The sequence below is a fragment of the Rhinopithecus roxellana genome, chromosome 3 (assembly GCF_007565055.1).
Source record: "Rhinopithecus roxellana isolate Shanxi Qingling chromosome 3, ASM756505v1, whole genome shotgun sequence".
Lineage (NCBI taxonomy): Eukaryota > Metazoa > Chordata > Mammalia > Primates > Cercopithecidae > Rhinopithecus > Rhinopithecus roxellana.
In genome coordinates this window covers 50360195-50372272 of record NC_044551.1, presented here as the reverse complement: position 1 = coordinate 50372272, position 12078 = coordinate 50360195, and the positions used below count along the sequence as shown (strand labels likewise).

Sequence of the window (12078 nt, the reverse complement as noted above, 5' to 3'; positions counted from 1 at the left end):
TCCAGGGCCACGGGTGGGGGTGGTACCGTCTCCGCGGCAGCCCTCACCCAGTTCCAGGCGCCGCCTCCCTGGATGGGCCAGCTGTTGGAGAGGGCCATCTCCTCTCAGAGTTGGTCTGAGCACGGAAGAGAGCCTGGGTGTTTACTGTTTTCCCAAACCCACCTGTAGGTTACACTGTGTGTTGGATGGGGTGAGGCTGGAGCTCAGAGAGGGACAGCGGTGCTGAAGAGCTGCCGTGGTGGCATCCTCCCTCTGCAGGCTTTCTGGAGAAGGCGCCTCTGAGCAGATGGGTCTTCAGACCCAGCTCCCTGTGAGCTGTAAGCCTGTGTGGGCAGCAACCAGTCAGGCAGCCCTTCACCTGTGACTGGGAGGTCGCGCTGGGTTTGGGTTTCCTGGAGGTTTCACCCTGGGCATGGGCCTGGGAGTGCCAGGGATGTCTGTGAAAACCTCTAGAGGAGTTTCCTAGGGCTGCCAGAACCAAATAGCACAGCCTGGGGCTTCAACAATACGTATTAATTTTCTCCCAGGTCTGAGGCTGCGAGTCCGAGGTCAAACCACTGGCAGGCTTGTTTCTTCTGAGGTTTCTCTTTTTGGTTTGCAGGTAGACGCTGCTGGCTGTTTCCACACACGGTTTATTTGTTTTTTGAGACAGAGTCTCGCGCTGTTGCCCAGGCTGGAGTGCAGTGATGCAATCTCACCTCACTGCAAACTTTGTCTCCAGGGTTGAAGAATTCTCGTGCCTCTGCCTCCCAAGAAGCTGGGATTACAGGTGTGTGTCACCAGGCCCGGCTAATTTTTGTATTTGTAGCATAGACAGGGTTTCCCCACATTGGCCAGGCTGGTGTTGAACTCCTGGGCTCAAGCAATCCTCCCACCTGGGCCTCCCGAAGTGTGGAATTACAGGCATGAACCACAGTGCCTGGTCCCACACATAGTTTTTGTGCACATGCATCCCGGTGTCTTTTTGTGTCCAAATTTCCTCTTCTTATAAAGGACACCAAATTAGTTTGGGGCCTACCCTGGTGACTTCAGTTTAGTGTAATCACCTCTTTTTTTTTTTTTTTTTTTTTGAGACGGAGTCTCGCTCTGTTGCCCAGGCTGGAGTGCGGTGGCCGGATCTCAGCTCACTGCAAGCTCCGCCTCCCGGGTTTACGCCATTCTCCTGCCTCAGCCTCCCGAGTATTTGGGACTACAGGCGCCTGCCACCTCGCCCGGCTAGTTTTTTGTATTTTTTAGTAGAGATGGGGTTTCACCATGTTAGCCAGGATGGTCTCGATCTCCTGACCTCGTGATCTGCCCGTCTCGGCCTCCCAAAGTGCTGGGATTACAGGCTTGAGCCACCGCGCCCGGCCTAGTGTAATCACCTCTTTAAAGGCCGTATGTCCAAATACAGTCCTATTTTGAGGTCCTAGGGTTCAGATCTCTAAGATATGAATTATTTTGGAGGAAGGGGTGGGAAACAATTGAGCCCTAGCAAGATCTTTCAGGCCTCCAGTCTGCAGCTGAGCAGTAAGACACAGTCCAAACTGCAAAGGGAGACTCTGGGGAGTTTCAAAAGTGGCATCTTCCTGGCCGGGCAGTGGCTCACACCTGTAATCCCAGAACTTTCGGAGGCCGAGGCGGGCCGATCACAAGGTCAAGAGATTGAGACCTCATCTCTACTGAAAATACAGAAAAATTAGCCGGGCGTCGTGGGGCGCGCCTGTAGTCGCAGCGACTCGAGAGGCTGAGGCAGGAGAATGGTGTGAACCCAGGAGGCGGAGCTTGCAGTGAGCCGAGATTGTACCACTGCACTCCAGCCTGGGCAACAGAGCGAGACTCCGTCTCAAAAAAAAAAAAAAAAAAAAAAAAGTGGGAGCCTCTTGTGCCGCCTTAGGCTGGAGGTGGAAGGAAGTCATCTTCTGGGTCCTCTTTTGCTGGTTGTTTCAGCATCCAGGAGGAGAAACCGTGTTGGTGCTGCCTTTGCCCATTTGGAAAGCCATCTGGATTCATTTCCAGTGTTGTGTGTTTCTGGAAGCGATGTATACCCAGGCCGAGGGCAAGTTTAGGGACCTGCTCTGTGACCACAGGCCAGCCACTCCCATCTCTCAGCCTGTTTTCACGTCAACAAGATGAGGGTGAATGAGATGATCTCAAGGGTCCCTGCTGGCTCTAAATTCTCAGCTTTCCTGTCCATGAGATTCGTCCTGTTTCTAAGATCTCTGCTGAATATCCCGCCCTTCAGCAGAGTGAGTGAAGGCCAAGATAAAGAGCTAGTTTTCTGGGCTGTTCTCCAGTACAGGTGGAGAAGGTGGCCCATGTGACTGAGATGGGGCACCCACCCCCAAATGCCCCCCCACCGGCATCCTCCCCGGCATAGCTCTTCTTCCTGACTCCTTGACCTGTAGAGCCCTCGGCCTGGGCCACAGCAGGAGCTCACAGTTGTCTGTCATCAGAGTCATTCCATGGCTGGCTCAGCTGCTCTGGGCTGGGGCAAAGCTGGCCACTGTCTCAGAAGGACTTGTAGGGTGTTCCAGAAGACAGGGAGGGCCCTGGGTAGACTGGGCCCTGCTTACTCCTCTCAGGACAGAGTCTGGGTAAGTTGGCCAGAAGAGCCATTGTCATCATTTGAGCTGGCCCGCAAAGATGAGAGCTCAAGGAGTAAAAGTGCAGATTGGTATAAATTGTCACAGTGTCCTGGAGGGGGCCTCTGGGGTCACTTGGTCAAATGCCCACAGCGTCTTCTGGGGAAACCAGGAGTTGAAGGCTGTGCTGCCTGTGGGCCTTCCCCTCTGCTCTAGTCTCTTGGGAGGTGGGGTGGGGTGAGGAGGTTCCTTATCTCTGTCCTATCTGGAATCTCTTTCCTCCTGATCACCAGACTTCTAGGCCCTGAGTTTAAAACACCGGTTTTCCCCTCCAGGCATAGGCTAATCAAACTCCTGCATTGATTTCTGCTCAGGATTGGCCTGCACAGGCCCTTCTTTAGTCTTTAAACTTATCCATGTCATTAATTTCATTTGTCTGTTCCCTGTTATGCGCACACTCAGTCATCCCCACTCCCCGTGTCTGCCCTGTGACTAGGGCTGTGCTTGCTCTGGCACCTGGGTCTGTGAGGGTGCTGGTGCCTCTAGACATCATTCTCGGCCTCCTCTCATTTTTGCCCACTGGAATCTCTGGGTTCATCCACATGGCTGCCCACCCTCATTGACGATGCACGTCCTGGTCCCCCTACACGTGGGGGTTTCTTAGGGACGTCCCAGGGGGGACCTTGCTGGGTCCAGAAGCCACAACTTGTGCTCACTTTTTGGTCATCTGCCTCCCGCTGCCTCTCTCACGTTTAGAACCTGCCCCCTGGCGGCTCCCCTCTTCCCTCACGCGTCCTCACCCCTTTCTCCTCCGTCTGGAGCGGCCTCCCCAGCCCTGCACCTAGTGTGGGTTTGGGAAAATCCCTGCATCCTTCTGAGCTCAGGGCATAGGCCAAAGCCTTGGTCCACCCGCGATGGCGCCCCCTGCTCCCTGCAGTTCTACGCTGGTGGGGCTGTGAGCGTGCGCTACCATGGCCAGGGTGCTATCGTTTCACTCAGCCATGTCTAGAGGGTGGGGTATCACCCTTGGGTGCCAGCTCAGGACCACAGAGACGGAGGACCCTGGGACAGGGATGCTGGGAGCACGGTTGCCTGCTCCAGGGAGGCCCAGACCTGTCTGCCCAGGTCCTCCTCATGCAAGTCCCAGTCCTGCGAACACCTGACAGTAACCACCGTGGGTCTTCGGGAGACAGTCCAACCTCCCAGCACCCAGAAATTCGGTCCTGGGTGTGGCTGTGGGTGGAGGCGAGGGCCTCGCCCACGGGGACATTAGGCCTTAGGCACTTCCCCGCTGCAGCCCCTGCCCTGCAGCGCCACCTGGCGGGCGCCTGGATGTGGTTTTTGAGGGCCTCACAATTGCGGTCCATCCTCTCTACCCACAAGTGTTTCTTAGCACCCTCGACGAGCCCCTTCCCCGCACGTCCCCAACGCCGTCCTCAGCGGGGCCTCTGCTGAGCCTCTCGCAGTGGAAGCTCCTACGCGGTCCTCCTGGGGCGGCCGGCGCTGCCGCCACGCACCTTACTCTCTTTACTGTCGCCATCCCCCTGCAGTCCATATTGACACAACTCACTCTCTTTAGTGTCGCCAGCCCCCTGCAGTCCATGCTGTTATTATCCCCATGTGACAGATCAGGACGCCCATGCACAGAGAGGCTGGCCGCCTTGCCAAGGGCTCCAGGTCGGAGGCTGGAGTACAATGCACCCCACTCCCCTCTCTCCTCCACCGGCACTGGATTCGTCTGTACGGCCACATCTCTGGCTATTTCAGGCCCATGTGCTGTCACAGGTTACTCAAGAAAAACAGACAAAAAGCCGCTTCTGTCCTGGGCTGGTTGGGATCGTGGCTCTCTGCTGCCCTCCAGTGGCCGCTGGTTTTCCTGGCTAGGGAAGGGCGTTGACCTCACTGACAGCAGCCGATACTCCTGTAGGGTGTTGGAGGGTCAGACTATGGAGCACAATGTGGTCAGGACAGATCCGAGGCTTTATGTTTGGGAGAAGCCAGCTTAGTTTTCATACATTACACAAACACATACACAGTCTTTCCAAATGCAGGGGCCAAACAGTTTTTAAATTTAATATTTAAAAAAACTTTATGTTTTATTTATTTATAGAGCCGGGTTCTCGCTGTGTTGCCCAGGCTGGTCTCGAATGCCTGGGCTCAAGTGATCTGCCCGCCTCAGCCTCCCAAAGTGCTGGGATTACAGGCGTGAGCCCCCTGCCCAGGTGAAAGTTAAAAACTTTTAATTTTTAGAGACAGGGTCTCTGTGTTGCCCAGGCTACAGTGCAGTGACATGATCCTAGCTCACTGCAGCTCCAAACTCTTGGGCTCCAGTGATCCTCCCATCTCAGCCTTCCAAGCTGCTGGGATTACAGGCGTGAGCCACCAGGCTTGGCTTAAAACAATTTTTCATATTCACACAGGCAAAAAAAATAAACATTGACCTACCTGATTGAAATGCAGAGTCATCGCATGTATGCCCCCAAATCTCCCCAGAAACTGAATGGACCATTGAATAGCAAAGGATTAGGTATGGTAGTTGGCAAAAACCTGGCCTGTTAGCATTTTAAACTATTAATTATAGAAAATTTCCAGCATACACAAAAATGAAGCAAGTATCACAACGTCCCATGTCACCTAACACGCAAAAGGTTCCCGTTTTGAAACCTGGCAGTAACAGCTTTTTCCGTGTTTTTCTTCATTACTTCAAATTTATGACATTGGGGACTAGAACACCCTGCCGCTATCTCCACCTGGTTACAGAGGTGCGCGGAGGAAGGGCGTCTACACCGTTGCCTTCCCGCCTCGACCATCGCCACCTAGGAAGGACTGAACCCACCTCACTTGCTGTAGACACTGGGGCTGACCACCTTGGCACAGAGCCCGTCCACTGGAGAGCTGTGCGCTGCCAAATGGAATCTCTGATCCCGCGCAAGCGTGGGGCCGACAGCGAGTTCCAACGACTTTTTTTTTTTTTTTTTTTTGAAACCCGTTGGGAAAAGGGGAGGAGTCTCAACAAGCTGGCAGCTGTGGGATTCGAACCCACGTCTCCGAAGCGACTGGAGCCTTGATCCAGGACCTTCGAATGGCTCAGCCACACTACCTTCTTCCTCGGGTCGGCTTGTGTAGTTTCCTTCCGTATACAGCGTCCCCAGGATCCCTAGAGCAACAGGGCCTTGGGGCGAATCCACAGGGCATTGCAGAAAAACCGCACCTTCCAGCAGGATTTCCTGGGCCAGAGGGCAACCTCTGGGAACCCGCTCCATGAGCACCCTCACAGAGAAGATATGCGAAGCGCAGGCCTAAGAATCTGCTTTGGGAGGGTCACTCAGGAGGTCACTGCAGCTGTCCCCCTTTGGGGAGTGGGCATGAGAACAGGGGAAGCCTTCTACAGGCTCACTTAGAAAGGAAACACGAAAGACCAGATGCGGTGGCTCACGCCGGTAAGCGCAGCACTTTGGGAGGCCGAGGCTGGCGGATCACTTGAGTTTGGAAGTTTGAGACCAGCATGGGGAAACCCTGTGTCTGAAAAATACAAAAATTATTGTATTTTTACAATAACCCGCTTAAACCCGGGAGGCGAAGGCTGCAGTGAGCTGAGATCGCGCCATTGCCATCCGCCTGGGTGACAGAGCGACACTCCATCTCAAAATAATAATAATAAAAACAGACAACAAACTGAGCATTTATTGATTTTATGAATTAAAAAAAAAAAAGCAGAGAAAAACCCTGTATATCCATTCCATTGCTGGGTTTTTTTTGTTTTTTGTTTTTTGTTTTTTTTTTTCTGTGACATGTGTTCCTGAGTAGATGTTAAGGTCTGACACCAGGACCTTCAGGTGTCTGGATAAAGAGCATTGTTTTTGCAAAAGTACCCGTGATTACCCAGATCTTTTGCTTTACTTCAAAAACATCTAATCTTCCTGACGGAGTCTTCACAGAGAACTGTTTGTTACATGTGGTCATGTGGTGAGGTCCAACTTACATTTTTTTTTTTTTTTTTTTTTTTTTTTTTTTTTTTGGTGTCAAGTCAAAGAACTCTTCACCCAGCTCTAGGTCTAGATTTTCTCCTATGTCTTTTTGAAGTTGTATAGTTTTAAATGTGACAGTCAAGCCCACCGTCTCCTTTGGGTTCATTTTTGTCTCAGCTGCGAGGCTTTCCTAAGGTTCCTTAGTTTGGCCTATGGCTGCTCAAGCACTGTTTGTTGAAAACGCGATTCTTTCTCCGTTGGATTGCTTTTGCACCTTTTTTTTTTTTTTTTTTTTTTTTTTGAGATGGAGTCTCCCTGTGTTGCCCAAGCTAGAGTGCGGTGGCGAGATCTCGGCTCACTGGAAGCTTTGCCTCCTGGGTTTACACCATTCTCCTGCCTCAGCCTCCCGAGTAACTGGGACTACAGGCGCCCACCACCTCGCCTGGCTAGTTTTTTGTATTTTTAGTAGAGACGGGGTTTCCCCGTGTTAGCCAGGATGGTCTCGATCTCCTGACCTCGTGATCCGCCCGCCTCAGCCTCCCAAAGTGCTGAGATTACAGGCGTGAACCACGGCGCCTGGCCGGCCCTGTTTTTTTTTTTTTAATCTTTCTTTAAAGTGAGAGTGTAAAAGGCTTCCCCATCACTCATGCCGGCTCCCCAAAGAGAGCCGATGTGGGTGACTTTCTGAGTGACCCCCAAAGCAGATCCTGGGGCCTGTGCTTCGAGCAGTCCTCTGTGCCCAGGCGCTGATGGGACGTTTTCCCATCTGGTTCCTCTGGCCCAGCGAATCCTGCTGGAAGGCGTTGGTTCTGCGATGCCCTGCAGATTCGCCCCAATGCCTTGTTGGCTCGGGGACCCTAGCAATGTTGTATAAAGAAGGGAAATATGTAAGTACACCGCTGTGAGAAAGCAAGCTAAGCCCCAGCGGTCTAGGAGCTAGATTAAGGCTAGTGTCTTCAGATGCATGGGTTCGAATCCCACCCCTGCAATCTTTTTGTGATTTCTCCATTTTGTCCCCCCATGAGTTACAAAACGAGGATTTGTTGGAACTCCCTTTGGGCCCCAGGCTTGCTCGGGATCTGGATTCCATTTGGCAGCGTGCAGCCGTCCAGCGGACAGGCTTCGTGCGAAGTACATTGGAGCTGCTGTCCACAGCAAGTGAGGTGGGTTCAGTTCTTCCCAGGTGCCAACAGTTGAGGCACCCCAGGCGGTGCCACAACCGTTGAGGAAAGGCAACGGTATAAATACCCTTGATGGCCTTTTCTCCGTAACCAGGTGGAGATAGTGGTGGGCTTTTCCAGGCTAGTTATCTGTGTAATTAATTTGAAGTAGTGAGGTGAAAAACAGAAAATGCTGTTTCCGCCCGGTTTCGAACCGGGGACCTTTCGCGTGTTAGGCGAACGTGATAACCACTACACTACGGAAACCTGCTTGGCTCTCCGGGCCCATCAGAATGAGGCACGACAACGGGCCGCATCTGATTTCTCACGGTGATTCTGAGCTTCCTCCACGCGTCCCTTTGAGCTTGGCTAATGGGCATGAGCACACAAGAAAAGGACGTTTCAGCACTTGGAAGGCTGAGACGCATGGACGGCTGGAGCCCAGGAGGTCGAGGCTGCCCTAAGTTATGTTTGCGCCACTGCACTCCAGCCTGGGAGACAGAGCAAGACTGTCTCGAAAGAGAGAAAAGAAAGAAAGAGAGAGAGAGAGAGAGAGAGAGAGAGAGAGAGAGAGAGAGAGAGAGAGAGAGAGAGAGAGAGAGAGAGAGAGAGAGAGAGAGAGAGAGAGAGAGAGAGACAAGGAAAGGAAGTTTTCATGCCCGACGTAGTGGCATAAGTGGGCATGGGACTCCTGAGAGAAGTTGTGGTGGCGACCTCAGAGAGACGCGAGGCAGTCGAGCTGTCTGGGGTTGACAGTGGGGATGGGGGTGAAGAGCAGGGGCGCTGGCACCGTTTTCTAAGAGAAGAGACTTTCAGAAGAAGCTGCTTGGAGAATATGAGGCCATGAGTTCGTGAGTGGAGCTGGAGCTTGTGGGCCTGGGGAAATTGGAGTGGAATGAAAGAGGAAGTAGCCCACACCACCATTTTCATTGTTCCGTTGTTTGGTAGAGCTCTCGATTATCCAAGCAGCCACTGCGGTTGGACATTTAGGTTATTTTCCTCTCGTCAACAATGTGCAAGCGTTCTGAGGCTCCCTCCGTGGCAGCATTTGGTACTTTTCACTTATTATGGTGATTATTTTTTAACTTCTAGCCATTCTTCTGGGTATATAGTATTTCCTCATGGTTTAAGTTTGCATTTAACTGATGAGGAAAGATGATAAGCACTTTTTCATGTGTATGACTCATTTTTTTTATCTTCCATTGTGAGGTGTCTCTTAGATATCTTCCATTAAAGACAAAGAAACAAAAACCAAACAACCAAAACTGGCCTGGCGTGGCGGCTTATACCTGTAATCCCAGCGCTTTGGGACGCGGAGGCGGGTGAGTCGTTTGATCCGATGAGTTCAAGGCCAATCTGGGCAACATATTGGGACACCATGTCTACAGAAACTCCCAAAATTAGCCAGGAGTGATGGCGCACACCTGTAGTTCCTGTAGCTACTCGGGAGGCTAAGGCGGGAGTAACGGTTGAGCCTGGGAGATTGAGGCTGGAGTAAACAGAGATGTCACTGCTGCACTGCTGCCAAGACAACAGAGCAAGACCCTGTTCCAAACACACACACACACACCCTCACACATACACCCACCCCAAACACTCTCCTATTTTTTTTTCCTTTTAATCTGGAAACTTTTTTTTGAGACGGAGTCTTGCTCTGTCGCCAGGACTGGAGTGCAGTGGCCGGATCTCAGCTCACTGCAAGTTCCACCTCCCGGGTTTACGCCATTCTCCTGCCTCAGCCTCCGGAGTAGCTGGGACTACAGGCACCCGCCACTTCGCCCGGCTAGTTTTTTTGTATTTTTAGTAGAGACGGGGTTTCACCATGTTAGCCAGGATGGTCTCGATCTCCTGAGCTCGTGATCCTCCCGTCTCGGCCTCCCAAAGTGCTGGGATTACAGGCTTGAGCCACCGCGCCCGGCCTAATCTGGAAACTTTTAAATTTTAGCTTGCATGTTTAAGTGTAAATTCTATTTCATATTAATTTTTTTGTTATAGTGTGAAGTCAGGATTAAGGTTAATTTCTTTCCCCTGTGGAGATTCCAGTGTTCCTGAACCAATTGTCCCAAAGACGTTGTTTCCACATTGAATTGCTTTAGTACCTTTGGTGAAAATCAAATAACTGTAGATGTGGACCCTAATATTTTTGTTCATTTTTCAGTTAAACATTTCAAATAACCCAGGCATGGTGGCTCACCCTTGTAACCCCAGGGCTTTGCTAGGTTGAGGCGGGAGGACTGCTTAAGGCCAGGAGTTGGACACCAGCCTGTGCAACATAGTAAGACCACATCTCTACAACAAACTAACAAACAAACAAAGTTAGCTGGGCATGGTAGCACTTGCTTGTAGTCCCACCTAGCTGGGAGGCTGAGGCAGGAGGATTGCTTGGGCCCAGGAGTCCAAGGCTGCAGTGAGCTGTAATCATACCAATGCACTGCTTCCTGGATGACAGAGTGAATCTCTGACTCCAGATAGATAAATAAATAAATAAATAAATAAATAAATGTTTACATTGTGGGAATATTCCATTTTTTCTGTCCATTTATCAATGGATGATCATTTATGTTTTTTCCCACTACTTATTTTATTTTTTTTCCAGATGGAATCTTGCTCTGTCACGAGGCTGGAGTTCAGTGGTGCAATCTTGGCTCACTGCAATCTCTGCCTCCTGGGTTCAAACGATTCCCCTGCTTCAGCCTGCAGAGTAGCTGGAACTACAAGCGTGCGCTACCACACCTGACTCATTTTTTTTTTTTTTTTTTGAGAAAATAAAACATGTTGGCCAGTATTTCTCCATCTCCTGACCTCGTGATTCGCCTGCCACAGCTTCCCAAAGTGCTAGGATTACAGGCACGACCTATTTATTTATTTATTTTAAGATAGGTTCTTACTCTGTCGCCCAGGCTGGAGAACAGTGGTGCCATGACAGCTCACTGTAACCTCTGCCTCCTTGTTTCAAGTGATCCTCCCACCTCAGCCTCACAAGTAGCTGGGACCACAGGTGCACACCACCAGATGTGGCTACTTTTTGTACTTTTTGTAGAGACAGGTTCACTATGTTGCCCAGGCTGGTCTAAAACTCTTGGCCTCCAGCAACTCACCTGCCTTGGCTTCCTAAAGTGCTGGGATGACAGGTGTGAGCCACCTTGCTCACCCTTCTTTCCACTTTTTTGCTATGATGAATACTGATTCTATGAACATTTTGTGTACAATTTCTTTTACAGGAACACATGTTTTCACCTCTTTTTCATATATACCTAGGAGTGGAATTGATGGCTTGTATAGTAACCCTATGTTTAACTTTTTGGTATAGCAAAGTGAAACTTGAAACTAGGAATTCCGGCCGGGCGCGGTGGCTCAAGCCTGTAATCCCAGCACTTTGGGAGGCCGAGACGGGCGGATCACGAGGTCAGGAGATCGAGACCATCCTGGCTAACACGTTGAAACCCCATCTCTACTAAAAATACAAAAAATTAGCCGGGCGAGGTGGCGGGCGCCTGTGGTCCCAGCTACTCGGGAGGCTGAGGCAGGAGAATGGCGTGAACCTGGGAGGCGGAGCTTGCAGTGAGCTGAGATCCGGCCACTGCACTCCAGCCCAGGCGACAAAGCAAGACTCCGTCTCAAAAAAAAAAAAAAAAAAAAAAAAAAAAAAAAAAAAAGAAACTAGGAATTCCACTATTACTGTTTATTTATATGACATTTCCAGAAAAAGCAGATTAAAACAGAGAGAAAGCAGATCACTTCTGTCTTGGACTGAGGCTGAGACCAGGGTTGGCTGCAGATGGGCATGCTGGGAATTTTTCTGGCAAAGGAACTGTCCTAAAAGTGGATTGTGGTGATGGTCGCAGAATCCTATGCAATGATTAAAAATCATTGAGCTGTAGACTTACAATGAGTGGATTTTATTGTATTGAATTGTACCCCAATAAAGCTGTTATAGAATGCTAGACCATAAAACAAATCCCCAAACACAGCAACAAGGCACTTAGTGTTTCCCTGGGATCAGCTCAGGTGACAGTTGCATTGTGCAAAATGATTCCTGTGACCCAGAGCATGATTAATGTTTACATAATGCTTTACTGCAGCCTTGGAAGGCAGGTAACTTGCACCTTGAAACCTGAAGGTCTTGCTAGTATCGCTTGTAATCAAGGTAAAGTCGTTGTATAAATAATCAAGATGTGAGTAAATTTACGGAGATGCCAAGTAAATGAAGGAGGTGACCCACCACCGCGAGACTGAATCTGAGAGGAGCGTGATGGAAGTCATCCAATCCAAAACCGCCGGAATAGAGACCTTGCCAATGGATGGGTTTGAAAAACGAAAAATGAGCCGGGCGCAGTGGCTCAAGCCTGTAATCCCAGCACTTTGGGAGGCCGAGACGGGCGGATC

General features: G+C 50.6%; 1 non-coding gene across 1 annotated transcript; it reads right to left on the bottom strand.

The window, feature by feature from the left end:
- Positions 1 to 7886: 7886 nt before the first annotated feature.
- TRNAV-AAC lies at positions 7887 to 7959 on the bottom strand. Its single transcript has one exon. It is a non-coding gene; the product is annotated as a tRNA-Val (tRNA).
- Positions 7960 to 12078: the final 4119 nt, after the last annotated feature.